General features: G+C 37.6%; 1 protein-coding gene across 2 annotated transcripts in view; it reads left to right on the forward strand.

Moving 5' to 3' along the window:
- Nucleotides 1–15,765, forward strand: part of LOC126176821 (solute carrier family 22 member 7-like) — a 232,740-nt gene that overhangs the window by 43,020 nt on the left and 173,955 nt on the right. For both annotated transcript variants that reach the window (XM_049924007.1, XM_049924006.1), the window contains exon 3: nt 7,069–7,206. The gene's annotated coding sequence lies outside the window, so the exon portion shown is untranslated. The remainder of the gene's footprint in view (nt 1–7,068; nt 7,207–15,765) is intronic.

Below are 15,765 nucleotides of genomic sequence, written 5' to 3' on the forward strand. Positions count from 1 at the left end.
ATACTCTCATTGTTAACCTTTTGTATATTTGTAAATTTTAATTGTAACTATTAATTTCATGAGACTATAATAATGAATATCAGAAACACTCATTGTTTGTGAAGTATAAATAGGGAACGCTGCCATTCAGTGCCAGTTCAGTTCAGTTCAGTTCGGTTCAGTTCTAGTTCAGTTCAGTGCTGTGAGTCTGTCTGTTTTGGTCTGTCAGTTAGTACTTGTGTGATCGCTTTTGTTCGGGAAAGATCTCTCTGTCAGCTGTGGTATTATCAAATAGAATATGTATCAAATTGGATGTATCAAGGACTTTGGAATGACAAATAAACGTAAATATAATTGACGAGACCTGGAATGTTATTAGAAGAAAACCGTGGACACCAGAACAAGGCAAGATATGTAAAATTACAAAATAGTATTCATAGCCACTACTTCTCTCTACCCCAAGTGTAACAGATTTTTTTAAACATATATACACTGTCATATAATTAATAAAGTAGTGGATATGCGATACGTGGTCGAGGAAGAGCTGGGATAGTGCTGTATCTGTGTGGAATTTCTTCTAATGCGTGAATTTTCCAGGTCCTTATAAAAACAGAAAAGCTCATGAAATTATACAGCGAAATGAAAGTGGAACTGAAGTGTCACTGAGGACTGTGGACTCGCAACTGTGGACCTTAAAACTGGACCTTAACACCGCACAATCAACAGGACCAAATATCAGATGAGCACAAGTTTACTTTATTTATACTGTTAATTTGTAGTGAACTTTGCATGTGAAGTACTAAAATGGGAGATCAGGAGAATACCATTATACAGACGTCGTAATCGACAGTGATTCTGGGATAGGGCAAACAAGTTCAGAAATTAACGCAAGTTTTAGTGGGGAAATGTCGATTGAAAATGTCGTAACGAGCACTCCTGCAGCACGGGAAGAAATGAGTGTAATTAATGTGCTTCTGCAAATTAAACAACAAATAGGGGACGTGAAACTTGGCCTAGGAGAAGTAAAAACGGATAAAAGTAAACAAGGGCAACAAGTAAGTCAGCAACAGCAGCAACTGAACGAAATGAAACAGGAAATTTCGACATTAAAACAAACTTTCGAGACAGGGATGGGTGAAATCCATACTCGTGTGAGAGTAGCAGAACAAAGGGTTGAAAATCTAGAAACTTATGTAACAAAGGAAATGTCCAAAACTAATAATAAGTTTTATGATTTAGAGCAATATGTTAAAGAGGAAAATTCAAAATTCAAGGTACAGATTGTCCAGACTAGCAGGTTATTAGAAGAAAAGCTAGAGTCTCATAAACAGAATAACTGTACGAATTTAGAAGAAATTAATTTGAAAGTCGAAAAAGATGTTGAATCTTGTCATACTAATGTTGTAGATGTAAGTAAAAAAGTCACTGAATTGCAGGAAAGCTGTGCTCAGAGAAATTTTGTCAGTAATTTCAATTGTATATTGGGAGGTATTCCTTTAAAATCTTTTCCAGGAGATGGAAAATTGCACCCTACGATTTTTTGCAACACTGTAAAGAGAGTTTCGCTTTTGAAATGACAGACGCTGTTAAAATCAAATTTGTGAAACGATTTTTAGATGGAGAAGGGATTTTGTGGGCCAACCAAAATTCCAACCCCAATATGTCCTTTGATGGATTTGAGAGAAAATTTTTGAATAAGTTTTGGTCAGAATGTGAACAGGCTGGGATTAAAAGTAAATTTCTGAATGGACCAATGTATAGAGAGAATGATGGTAGCATGAGACAATTTTGTGAGAAGCAATTAAGAAAATTAGTTGATTTAGACAAACCCTTTGATGGATTAACACAAATTATTACTTTAAAAAGGAGGCTTCCAAAAAGAATACAATGGGGATTAACTTATGGACCTGATCATTCAATAGATCAGTTTCTGAAATATGTGAAGAAATTGGATAGAGCTTTTGACAGAAATGATAGACAAGATAACGGTAATCATGGCAATTTTTCATCAGGGGGGTGGAATACTAACCTAAATCAAGGTAGGAGAGGTAATAGGTACCCAAATAATATCCTTGAATACCAAGGAGGGGATGGTAGGAGAAATGATAATTGGAATGGGAACGCAGGAAATAATGAAAGGGGAAGACCTGGGGAGAATGGTAACAGGCAACCGGATAACCAAACCTCTAAACATGACCGTTTAAACTGAAGGACGTTCCATTGGGAGCCTGTCAGTTTGGGACAAGAAACAGATACTGGAGTCAGGCTAATTACAACCAATCTAGACATTATGAAAATAAATGGAAAAGACAGGGTTACAAGAGAGATTGGAGGGAAAGTAATAATTGTAGTAATAGAACACACCAAATTAGTAAACTTCAGTTTCATAGTAAGTTTTGGCAAGCTATGAACAGTAATGGTAATAGTAGGGAGAATAATGACTGCAAGAATGTTGAAGAAGTGCTTTTTGATGAGGAAACACTTTCGAACTTGTATAATCAGAGTAAGATAGAAAAAAGCAGGTATGATGTAAAGCAATGAGACATTTGATGAGTTTGCAATAGGGCAATTAATGGAGGAAGAGTTGTTCACTGAGGACCACTTGACTGATGTGACTGGTGTTGAGGTAATTGGCAAATCTGATGATCATAGAGATGATGTTGAAAAGGTACTATTTAAGGGAGATGATAGTGTTTGTGGTAATGTAGGTGATGATGATGGTGTTAGTAGTTGTACTTTTAGTAATGATGATGATGATAATGATGTAGTGACTCATATTGGTTGTATAGCTGATAGTACATTTAGTGGTGATGAAAGAGAAAAAGAGTTAGATGGCATTGTATATGTTGAAGTTAAGGAGGATCTTATTAATAGTGAAGTAGAAGAAGGTAGTGATGTTAGTAGAAGATATGAAAGTCTGATTTTGCCAATGAAAACAAACAAGGTATCATCAGCTGAGGGTAATGTGAATGATTATTCTGAAGTAGATAAGATGTTAGAATCATTATGGAATTTATGTGATGACTATAGTGACCATGATAAAGTAAAGAAAGTAATTAGTATTATTTGTGAAGAGCTACACTCTAATTGGAAAGGTAGGAGTAATTACCAGTGTTGCAGTAATGAAAATTTTAGAGAAAATAAACAGGATATAAGTAATGTTCATGTAAGTAAGCAAACTTCTGGTGTGATCCTAAACAATGTACAAACAGGAAAGGAATGCTATCTGGATGACATGGTATTTAAAGAAATTGAGAAGGATTTGTTACATGAGAAAGCAGAAGGTAAAGGGGAAAAATAGTAGGCTGTCCTTACATTAAAATTAAAATTGCAAATTGGGAAGGAGCATGTTTACTAGATACAGGTAGTCCTATATGTGCAATATCTGAAAAGTTCGGAAATCAAATTAAACACAGTGTTGAATTTTAAGAATACCTTGTAGTAAGGATTAAAATCAAAGGTGCAACTGGTAGACACAGTAAAATTGTGAGTAAACAGGCTTTGATAACTTTCACTATTTGTGATGTACAGTATGACCAGGGTTGTCTTGTAGTGCCAGTTCTCAATTAGAGTATCTTGTTAGGAATGGACTGGATACAAAAGGTAAATGCAGACTTTGATTGGGAAAATAAGAGGCTAAAATTCACTAATCCAAAAACCAGTACTGAGCGTGAGACAGAACTAGTAATACAGAATTGTGTAGAGTCAAATTTTCAAATCAGGAGAGTAATTTGTGCAGATGAAGGAATAGATGCTAATGAGGAAAGTAATGAGGAAGAGTGTGATGAAAAACAATATACAGAACTTGTAGCCAACAAACTTAAGGAAACGGGAAATCTGACTCCAGAGCAGGAAAATCAATTAGGCAATTTATTGTGGGAATATCAGGACATATTCAGAGATAGACCTGGTAAAGTGAAAAATTATGAATGCCAACTTAAACTCAAACCTCACATGCCATTCTTTATTAAACCTTATGGAATACCAATATCAAAAAGGAGTGCTGTGGAAAAGGAGTTACAGAAAATGGAAAAATGGGAAATAATTGAGAGAAGTAATACTGAATACAATAATCCGTTAGTCGCAATTTCTAAACGTGATGGTGCAGTAAGGCTTGTCTTAGATTCCAGGCACCTCAACAAGTATCTTGAGAGGGAAACAGATCATCCAGAAAATATAGATGAATTGTTACACAAATTTGAGCACATGAAGTACATGTCAATGCTTGATTTAACAGCCGGTTTTCACCAGATTCCATTAGAGTATCTATCCAGGAAATATACTGAATTTTTATTTGGTGGAAGATGTTATCATTACTGTGTTGTACCCTTTGGCCTTAATGTGTCAGTTGCTGAGTTTATTCGTGCCCTTGATTTTGTACTTGGTAAAGAACTACTGAATAAGTTGACTGTTTATGTGGATGACATACTTGTCACAGGAAGGACATGGGTGGAACATATTACTGCTGTGAATGAAGTGTGCTATAAATTGAGACAGGGGGTATGTCATTAGAATTGGAGAAGTCTAAATTTGGGGATAAAAAATTGAAATTTCTAGGACACGTTATATCTGAGGAAGGAATTTCATCTGATGAAGATAAGCTTGAGGCCACTGCAAAATTTCCTGTGCCCAATACCAAGAAACAACTAAAATCATTCTTTGCGATGTGCGGATATTATAGAGAGTTCATCAGCACAGAAGCACTTAATACACCAGTTTTGAACAACCTATTAAAAAAGAATACTATATGGATGTGGAACAAGGATTGTCAGAATGCCTTCAATAACATAAAAACAGTTATGTTGCAGCAAAATTTTATACAGACCTGATCTTCCAGAACCATTTTGTTTAATGACTGACAGCAGCAATTATGGACTTGGGGCACATCTGTTTCAGAAGAAATGATGGAGTAAAGAACATAGGTCAATTGTATTTGCAAGTAGAACACTACAAAAACATGAAAAATTATACACTGTCACTGAAAAAGACTTACTACCAGTTTATTTGGCATTTACAAAATTCAAATATTACATGTTAGGCCACCAAATAATAGTTTATACTGATGCCTTGTCAAGATTACCAGGGGGGGGGGGTGAAAATGAAAACAGTAATGAGGAATGTGAAAAAGAGTTCAGAATTATGTATCTTAAAGGGGCAAGGATCAGAATGAAATTAGGAAAATTTGCAATGACATCCATCAGCATCAAAATCATGATTGTACTTGGAAATTAGTTAAAAGCTATCTAGGGAAGAAAGGATATGAAAAGGTTGATAAATATAATAAAGTTTACAAGGGAATAATTTTCAGGAGAATGAATGTTGACAGTGATGTTTGGAAACTTTGTTGGCTGGAGCAACATATTGAAGTGTTAATTAAATATGTGCATGAAAGTTTTGGTCATTGTGGGGCACAAAAATGTATTGAAAAGATTCGAGAGAATGTATATTTCTATAACATCACCCAAAGAGTTAGGAAACAGTTTCCAACTTGTGATCAGTGTCAAAGGGTGAAGGTGAGCAATCAGACATGCAGGGTATATATGCAGAACATCTTGCCTAAAGAGCAACTAGAACTCATGGCTGTCGACATGTATGGCTCTTTACCTGTGGCTAAAGGTGGTTTCCATTACATATTTGTTATGGTAGACCTGTTTTCAAAATTTATCAAACTTTACCCTCTAAAGAATGCATCCAGCAAAAATATCGTCTTTGAAATCAGAAAAGATTATTTTGCGAAAGTAGGAAAACCTAAAAGTATATTATCTGATAATGGTGCCCAGTTCACATCCAAATATTGGAAATCTTTTGTTGAAGATGAAAATATAAACCATATTTTGATCTCAGCCTACCATCCGTCAAGCAATCTAGCTGAATGATACATGCGAGAAATAGGGAGATTATTCAGGACATGCTGTAACAAAAACCATGTAAGTTGGATTGACTATGTAAGTTGTTTTGAGGATGTATTAAATAGTCTACAGCACTCTTTTACTGGGTTTAGTCCATTTGAGATCTTGTACCATAAGAAACCTCCAAATCTTATAAATGAGTTAACTGAATTTCCAGCTTGTAAAGCTATGAGCCCACAAGAAAGAGAGGAGATAGTTAAGAAATTAATGGAAGAGCAAGGGAAATTGAGAAAAAACAGACATGACAAGAGACTTAAACCAACTAACTTTAAAATTGATGACTTGGTGCTTGTTAAGACACAAGAGAAACCTAAAGCCATCAGCAGTGAACTAAAGAAATTCTTTGATATATATGTTGGCCCATTCAGAATACAATCTATACTCCATCCCAATGCATTCAGATTGGTATACCCAAGATCTGGAAAATTGTTTGGCCTACAAAACATAACTGAAATGAAACCATATAAATGTGTGGCTGATACCAAGAAGGATTAATTTCAGAATGTAAAGAATCCTCAGGAGGATACAGAAGCTTTCAGTGTCAAGTATGTGGCGAACGCTAGGTCTCCTAGCTATGAAGCATTATACTACCCTTTTCACTTTCAGATGCTACATCTTATGGTCACCTATCAATCTATTCAGAAAAAGTTATCTCTAACTATCATACTATCCATTCTACATAGAATAAGTTTGTACATAGTAGAATAACACATTGAAATTTTAATGCTTGTATATTGAAAATATGTATGTTTCTATTCTCTTATAAAATATGTAAATAATTCTAGATTTAAATTTCATGCTTGATGATAAAAGTATAGATATCACATTCAGAAATAGCCTACATGTCACTCAGCATTATAAAAAAATAAGATTATTATTACTGTCTTTTGAAAAATATCAGATTATAGTACTGTATGAGACTAAATTACATAGAATGCATAAAGAATTAAGAATACGTATATAATTAGGTTATATAGTTCATGTCTCATGTTATTTGTTTGTTAAATTGTAATTGTATTATTCCTATACCATGTTTTGTACCTAATACCTTCCACACGAGTACCTCCTGAAAAGAGTTCATTCCATTCCCTGCCTGTCTATATCACCGAACCCGACATCCTTAACCTGTGACGAAGGAGACACTAATATTGTGAACTAATGTTGGACTGTGCTATTGCAGCTAACAAACCAGTTAGGACAGAGTAACGGCAGCCACACAGTGGACGATACCATAGACTGATGTTCGCAAGATGCTGGCTGTGACCTACACTATCAACCCGAAGGATGCGACAAAGAAGAATTGTCAACATAAAGATAGGTATTATCAAATAGAATATGTATCAAATTGGATGTATCAAGGACTTTGGAATGACAAATAAACGTGAATGTAATTGACGAGACCTGGAATGTTGTTAGAAGAAAACCCCAGATACCAGAACCAGGCAAGATACGTAAAATTACAAAATAGTATTCATAGCCACTACTTATCTCTACCCCAGGTGTAATAGATGTTTTTTTAACATATATACACAGTTATATAATTAATAAAGTAGTGGATATGCGATAACTGGAAAGGGAAGTCGGATATTCCAGAATTAATTCAGTGAGTGGTTTCAAAGAGTAATGAGCAGTGAACCAAAGTTTGGTAAAGTTATTCTTATTGTCAATAATTGGCAACTGAGGAGCGTTTTCTCAATACTCGATACATGCAAAAAAATTCAAAATTGAGTTAGGTGTGGTAAGGGCATAATGTTGACATTTTACATCAATCATAAGTCGACTAGTGCCCGTCTGTATGAACACTCCAAATGACAAGGTTTTATCAATACACGATATATGCATTCTTACAGTTATAGCAAAAGACGAAAAATGCAATGTAATTACTCTCCCATGTCTCAGCTCTCCTCCTCCAGCAAGCAGTTAACATTAATGAAGTAGACTTGTCGCTTTAAGCGATGTTACTCATTGCTGTAACCTCTTATTCAATGTCGGCAATAGTGTTGTAACCAGACGTCATTGTCGTCGGAACACCTGCAGCTTACTTTCAGACGAGTACACACTTGACGATCACGTATACGTTTACAGTGAAGTATTGGAAGTGGAAGCAGAATGGATGATGATTCTTGTGATTCTGAAAACGGCATACAGGTCAGAGAATGGTCCGATGGCAGAAAATCCCGAGCGAAGAAGAGCTTACATTGACATGCAACGCAAAGCAAATGTGTAAAGAGGAACCTATCATTAAATGAAGTCATGGATTTGAGTTTTCGCCTTCAAAAGCTACAGGAATGAAAGAATGCAAGGCTGCTGAACTCCCCACTGGTGTATTCCCCCACTTTCATCATCACGTGACATTATTAAGTAAAATGAAACAGGATAAGTTTCTGTTAAAATTTCTTAAAGTCCTTCACCTCAGCGCAGAGTAGTGGACACGCAGATTGAAAAAAAAGGTAGAAAACAGTGACTGTGAAGTACACTACCAGAAAAAGGAATGAGGGAACAGTGCCTGTTTGTGCTGCCACTTTACAAGGAGTATCTGGTATGTCAACTGACGGGTTATCCTATCTATTAAGCAGGCTCCATGAAGAAGGAAGGTTGCCAAAAGAGAGGAGAGGAGGCGATGGAACAGGAAACGATCATAACGAGGTAACTATTGCCATTATAAATGACATAACAAAAAATATAAATGCAGATTTGTATGCATTGTGAATGTGCGTTACACATTTTGTTGACTCTTCGGAAATGTCATTTTCGACTTTGTTATGTTGATTTGAAAATGGGTAATCACCGAACAAAAAAAAAAAATTGTGTCTTGGACTGGTTTTTCGTTCTATTGATTAACAGAAGTTGTCGATCCAAGTTACTCCAGCATGCTGGAAGTTCGCACAAGCATATACAGGGCGTATCATAGTTAATGGCGCAAACGCCTAGAGTTGAAAGTACACCATACTAAAAGTAAATAAGTCTCAGTAAACGTACGGTCGAAAATCCATACCTTAAGAGGTACGAGCAATTTTTCATCTTCGATACTGTGAAGCAAATCTCTTCTACTGTAGGTTCTTTGCTTTCCACATTTTGGGAAGTAGTAGTATGGGGTAGCCGCGCGGTATAAAGCGTTTTGTCACGGTCCGCGCGGCTCCCCCCGACGGAGGTTTGAGTTCGCCCTCGGCCATGGGCGTGTGTGTCGTCCTTAGATTAAGTTATATTAAGTAGTGTGTAAACTTGAGGACCGATGAACTCAGTAGTTTGGTCCTTTGGACCTTACCACAAGCTTTCAAGAAAAAATGTAACATTTGCTCTAAAATGCATACTTTAAAAGTTATGACCAATTGTTCATTAGAAGAGTTGTGTTTCCAAGTAGCGAAGATGAACACGTGCTCATAGCTCTTAAGGTATGCATTTTGGAGCCCATGTTTACTGGAAATTTTTTTCTTGTTGTGGTCCACATTACCACTTCCCAAAATAGGGAAAGCAAAGAGCTTTCGGTAGAAGAGATTTTCTTCACAGTATCGAAAATGAAAAATTGCCCGTAGCTCTTAAGGTACGTATTTTCGACCCTATGTTTACTGAGACTTTTTTGCTTCTAGTATCGTGTATTTTCAGCTCTATGCGTTTACTCCATCAATTATGATACACCCTGTATACTCCAAACATTTCAGTCCATCATTCAGGACACCTCATACTGATACCTGTTCCACGTGTAATGTTCGTTTTCTGGAAATAAAAGCTGCATATCTGCAGAGGAAGAATGAACTACGAACTACAAACAGATTACATAAAATTCGTGCAAAGCGGTTTTATAATATAGTAAAGGAAGATAGTCCTACTGTCATTAAGATTTACTTTCAGAACCAGTCTATTCCAAAACCATTAGTCAGTGAGGTTTTCTACGCTAGACAAGTATAGTTACACAATCTGTGCATCATGATCTAAGGAGCAAAACCTAGCCTATTCCTAAACTATCAGTCAGTGAGGTTTTCTATGCTAGACAAGTGTAATTATCCAATCTGTGCATCATGATCCATGCTAAGGAGCAAAAAAGCGGAAACATCGTTTTCTACACATGGATGGAGACAGAATCTTCAAGAGGGAGCGCTCCTGCTTCGGCTTTGCTGGACCTCCTTTCTGGCTTCGACAGAAAACAATCATATGATGACACCAATACTATTCTTCTACTCTACTGTATATCTGTTCTCAGAGTCTTGAAGCAGCAGAAATAAAAACAGTTTTGTGATTGTGATGCTTACAGCGCTTTTGGAAAAGAGCACAGAAATTCATTAATATTTGTCATTTCATCCCTGTTCATGACCACAGCTACACGCCTCCAGGCCGACTGTTTAGTAGAACTGAGAAGTCTTGCAGATAGAAAAGAGAGCATCCTGTCGTCTAAAGAATATTACGATATTTTAGAAGAGAATGGTACTCTCGAAGTTCTAAACACCGATTGGGCTGTTAAAAATCTAAAAGATAGTGCACAGAAAGTATTAAAATCCCAACTGTCATTCAAAATGATCAGCCAGCTTATCATTTCATACAAGAAAGCAAAGAAAATTCCTCATCCACCCTTTTCCCAAAATAAAATATGGTAATCAAAAAAAAGAAAAAATCTGTTTCTGCCTTGCTAAAGTATTTTGAAATTCCGAGGATGAAAAGGAGTTTTACAGAGATGTCCTAAATGAATAATGTATAGATGTAAATGTACAGATGTAACAGGGAAAACTTGACACTAACAATGTGATTGTAATATGCAATACTTTTTGTGTTATTCATTTCACACTTCAAGCAGTACTGATAATAATAACATAAGTTAAGCAATTATATTAAAATAGTTATGATTGCTGTTATTGTATTATGCCACTGTATTTCTATTATTATTGTTTCTGCTTTCAGTAAAACCAAAAACTATAAATTTAAAAAAAATGTATGGTAATATAGGTAAGTAAATGCATTTTACAACAATCCAGGCATATAATAAAAACTACAGCACATAAAAACTCATTTTATGAATAACTGTATGTGTTACATTTATAGAGTTTTGAAAAAACGCACCTCAGTTACCAAAATCCTTCTTTAGATAACAAATTAGTGGCTGAAGCCGTTGAAAACCTCGCATATTGTGCGGAACGATCTGGAAAACTGAACAGTGACAGCGGTTGGTAGAAGAAGTGAATTCGATAGGCACATAAAGGATACAGACACGAAACATACAGAGGCCGCATCCAGAGAATCAAACAGTGGAAACTGTTATTTGCGAATGTAAAGGTCTGGACAGTGAATGTTACTTAAACAGCGACCCTGTGTGTGACAGGAGGAAGGAAAGACGGTGTCGCGCTGAGGCCACCATTGGGAGGTGGTGTGTCATCGCACATTTGCATCGTTCATGGGTCTATGGGTGCTGCGCTTGCCCACCATTCCTTCCCCCAGCGCTGCTGCAGTAGGCGACCCCTGCCGTCGTAGCTGCTATTATGTAGCGACATGTCACAACGCGATTGCTGGTACATCATGCCGGCATGGCTCGTTCAGGCCATGCAAATAAATTACGGGAAGAGTACTTAAAATATTTATTAACTGTTTCTAATCAGATGTCAAAGATTCAGAGATGGAGCTTCCTGAAAAGAGTGATGGAAGAATTGTAGTCGAATCACTTTCTGATGATAGTGGCACAGAAATATAAAGTAACTCAAAGATAGAATCATATGTAGAGAGCAACGTTAAAGTAAAATCAGTTGTTGAGTTAGTGGAAGAAGGGTGGCAAGTTAACCCTCCAGGGGCGCGCGATTAGAAAAAGGCACAACAACGGCGGTTTTTATGCCTTATCAGTACTTCAAGCCTGAGCTATTGCTCCAGCCTTGCAATGTATTCCATTGTTGATATTTACTCGACAATGCTAATAGGCCTCCAGTTTCTTTGTTTAGCTTTCTTAGTTAATTTTCTGAGCTGTAAGCAACGAGGTGTTGATTGTTGTAAAAAGTGCTATGTTCGCCTGCTGTAACGATTGCAAGCTCTTTTCTAGGAGTTGGTGTGATAAGGTAAGTGTAATAAGAAGTTAACAATATTATTCATTATTTTTTATTTAATTTTTTTATTCAATATATTAACCCTTTGTTCAGCACAGGCTTGATTTTGCTTAAATAGGGGACTGATGACCTCAGAAGTTAAGTCCCATAGTGCTCAGAGCCATTTGAACCTTTCTTTGTTTTTCTTTGCTTAAAAATATCCATGGCGCAAATTTACAACACACCTGCTAATGTGGCAACATCAGTGTGCGTACTGGAAGGTTTACCCTGCTGCAGCCAGCTGCTGTAAAGGACACCAGCAGCCGCTTTTATGCCTTATCGATGCCTTAAGCCTGCTCCAGGCTTACTTTTACTTAAAATGTCCATGTTGTAAATTTTACAACGCATGCATGCTCGTCTGACAAATGTTAAAGTAAAGATAGAATTTAAAGTAAAGATAGACTCAACTTCTGATGATGATATAACAGAAGCAGAAGTTAAGAAAGAAAAACTAGATTTTTTGAATGTGTCATATAGCGAAACTGAGTTGGATATGTCTAAGATACAGCCAAGTTAGGTATTGTAAGAGACTCCTTTGAAACCAATAGCAATGGCAAATGGGAATGTAGGGATGCCAGATTGAATACGGTCAGTGTTTCCCAAAATTGAAGGTAGAAACAATGGGGTGGAACCCAGTAATAATGAGCTGCAAAATAAATTGGAATCCAGTTTATAGCATGAGACGGAATCCAGTAGTAATGAAGTCAAAAGTAGTTTAAACTTCAAAACTGATTCCAGTATTGAAGAATTAAAAAATAAAAAGGAATACAACCACAATGCACTAAGAGATTATTTGGAATCTGGAATAGATAGCTTACATTTTAAAACTTATTCGAATCCTAACGATCTGAAAATCAAAGAAGGGCAAGAGTTGACAGTAGTGCATAATATGTGCAAGACCAATATCGATGATGTTTGCAATGAATTTAAGAAAGAGAATAAACAGTTAAAAATGTTCACAGAAAGAGTAAGCAAGGAACACTAACTTTGCTCTAGTCAAACTCAAGGAGAAAATGGTAAAGTGGACATGTGTCAAACGCAAGTCAACTCAAGAAAGTCTCTTTTATGAGAAATAATTTGTTAGGAGGTGGTTTGCGATGGTCAGCTAGTGTCACATAAAAGACTGACTGAGTTCAAATCCGCCTTCTTGAATGTGTACTGGTCACCCAATAAGAAAAATGATGTATTAAATGAGCTCTGAAGTTGTAGGACGTACACTCCTGGTAGCGAATCTATCAAGGAATGCTCCAGAAAGTAGATCTGGACTCTATGAAAGAAATCTCTCGAAAGCAGGTTTCGCATCTGTCGGATCTGACAGAAATTATGAAATCGGAAATAGCAACGATGAGGTTAGAAGGTAAATTACCTTAGTGTTGGCAGAAATTAATCCCTACCCGGAATCAATGTAGATATATGGATTGAATACTTAGTTCGAGTAGAGAGAGTGGCAACTAATATGGAATATATACCCATAATAATAGGACGCCTGGTAGAAATGTAAACAACACAAATGATCAGGATGGAAACGTGTATGTGCGGAGCTTAGGAGCTTAAAATACAAATTCTAACTACCATGTACGAAGTACAGGATGAGGAAGAAGACAGCCTCCTCTTTTTCAAAATGATGACGATAAACAGATTTGTAGAGTATGTAGACTTTACACAGAACATAGAACAAAATTCTTTCCGATCTGTAAGTGTAATTAACTGGAGTAGTAGGAAATTTGAGGAAATCTAACTCCCGTCTTCGTGAAAACTAACTTATGACAGGGATGTTGTTCAAATACCAACAATCAGCACTGATAATTTTTTCAAAGATACTGATTAATATGAAATGGACAAATTAAAAAAGTGGAATAAGCTCGAAAAGGAACGTAGTACAAATAATAGGGAAAACGAAACAAATTAATTTGTAACAGGTAGTAACGAAGATGGAGTAAGTGCTTGTATTTATGATAGTGATGGAAATCAGCGGGCTAAGATTTCTCTGGAGGAAAGTTTTGAAGAGGAGGACTTAATAGATGAGGTGGGTAAGCAAGTGCAATAAGACTAACTAACCTATGAGCTATGATAAGAAGTTTCTACTTCAAAAGAAGTAGAATTAGATAATAATTTATGCAGCAGTGACGTGATAATACGTCGTTGCTCAAAAAGTTCAGCTCATGGGCAGAAAACAAAGGTAGAAGAGGTCGTCAAATGCTTTGATTTAAAATTGGTGGACAGGTTAGAAAAGCCAGCTGAAAATGTGATTTTTGATGACCCCACTAACCTAAGTGTCAATGTAACTACAACTGAAAGAGATTATTTTAGCTGGAGGCAGACTGAAAATGATTTGCTTGACTAATTTCATGAGGCACCTGTAACAATTAGAATAAGATACCTTATATGTGGCGACGATTCATTTAAGGTCCCTGCGATCGACACTGAATCGCGTGCCTGCGGTTTTCCTCTTTGGTCGCTTTTCGGCTGCTTTAGCACACGATCCCATGCGGAGAGGTCTCATTTTGGTCGGGTGGTTGGCGCTCCGGTGTGCAGTCTGTTTCTCAACCATCGCTCTTTACGCATGCTCTGCCTCTTTCTGTCAGGTGGGCAGTGGGACTGTGGACGGAGAAGGAGACCTGCTTGCGATCGGCGAGTGTGTACTGCGACTAGTGAGAGGGCGATGGTCTCGTCTGTGCTGCTAAACTATGTGAAAATGTGAAAGTGGCTTTGGAATGTATCAGCCTGCAACCGGATACGGCCGGCCGGTGTGGCCGTGCGGTTCTAGGCGCTTCAGTCTGGAACCTCGTGATCGCTACGGTCGCAGGTTCGAATCCTGCCTCGGGCATGGATGTGTGTGATGTCCTTAGGTTAGTTAGGGTTAGTAGTTCTAAGTTCTAGAGGACTGATGACCACAGATGTTAGGTCCCATATTGCTCAGAGCCATTTGAACCATTTTGAACCGGATACGCTACAGAATCAAACGGTGGGAATTATTCAGGTTCTTAAAGTCCATCTGAATACGCACTATATGATCAAAAGTATCCGGAGACCAGCAAAAGCATACGTTTTTCATATTAGGACCATTGTGCTGCCACCTACTGGCATGTACTCCATATCAGCGACCTCAGTAGCCATTACACATCGCGAGAGAGCAGAATGAGGCGCTCCGCGGAACTCACGGACTACGAATGTAGTCACGTGATTAGTGTCTCTTGTGTCATTCGTCTGTACGCGAGATTTCCACACTCACAAAGATCCCTAGGTCCACTGTTTCCGATGTGATAGTGAAGTGAAAACGTGAAGGGACACGTATAGCACAAAAGCGTACAGGCCGACCTCGTCTGTTGACTGACAGAGACCGACGACAGTTGAAGAGGGTCATAATGTGTAATAGGCAGACATCTATCCAGACCATCACACAGGAATCCCAAACTGCATCAGGATCCACTGCAAATATTATGATAAGCGGGAGGTGCGAAAACTTGGATTTCGTGGTCGAGCGGCTGCTCATAAGCCACACATCACACCGGTAAATGCCAAACGACGCCTTGCTTGGTGTAAGGAGCGTAAACGTTGGACGATTGAACAGTGGAAAAACCTTGTGTGGAGTCTCGAATCACGGCATACAATGTGGCGATCCGACGGCAGGGAGTGGGTGTGGCGAGTGCCTGGTGAACGTCATCTGCCAGCGTGTGTAGTGCCAACGGTATAATTCGGAGGCGGTGGTGTTGCGGTGTGGTCGTGTTTTTCATGTAGGGGGCTTGAACACGTTGTTGTTTTGCGTAGCACTATCACAGCACAGGCCTACATTGATGTTTTAAGCACCTTCTTGCTTGCCA

This window comes from Schistocerca cancellata, chromosome 3 (genome assembly GCF_023864275.1).
Source record: "Schistocerca cancellata isolate TAMUIC-IGC-003103 chromosome 3, iqSchCanc2.1, whole genome shotgun sequence".
In the NCBI taxonomy this organism is placed as follows: Eukaryota; Metazoa; Arthropoda; class Insecta; order Orthoptera; family Acrididae; genus Schistocerca; species Schistocerca cancellata.